The following is a 368-nucleotide window of genomic DNA, read 5'->3' as shown; positions in this document are numbered from 1 at the left end:
TTAGTAATACACACATAAATTATAGATTCTAAAATGGAAAATATATATCAATTACGCATTAGTATAATTAAATCGATTTAGGTTTATGTATAAATGAGTATTTAGTATAAATACGAAATATTATATAACTAGTATATAAGAATTACAGAATAACATTAACAAATACTAATAACCTACTTTAAGTTACTTACCTAAGTACTAAAATACATTTAACCTAATTTAAGTCAACATAAGCAAAAAATAAATGTTAAAACAAAAAAAAATGTCGAATAATTAACCTAATTTAAGTTAATATAAAAAAAAAAAAATAAATGTTAAAGCAAGTAAATGCATAAATAAAGATGTAAAATAATTAACCTAATTTAAGT

This window comes from Acyrthosiphon pisum, unplaced genomic scaffold, assembly GCF_005508785.2.
Source record: "Acyrthosiphon pisum isolate AL4f unplaced genomic scaffold, pea_aphid_22Mar2018_4r6ur Scaffold_21688;HRSCAF=24603, whole genome shotgun sequence".
Lineage (NCBI taxonomy): Eukaryota > Metazoa > Arthropoda > Insecta > Hemiptera > Aphididae > Acyrthosiphon > Acyrthosiphon pisum.
This window is presented reverse-complemented; position numbering follows the sequence as displayed.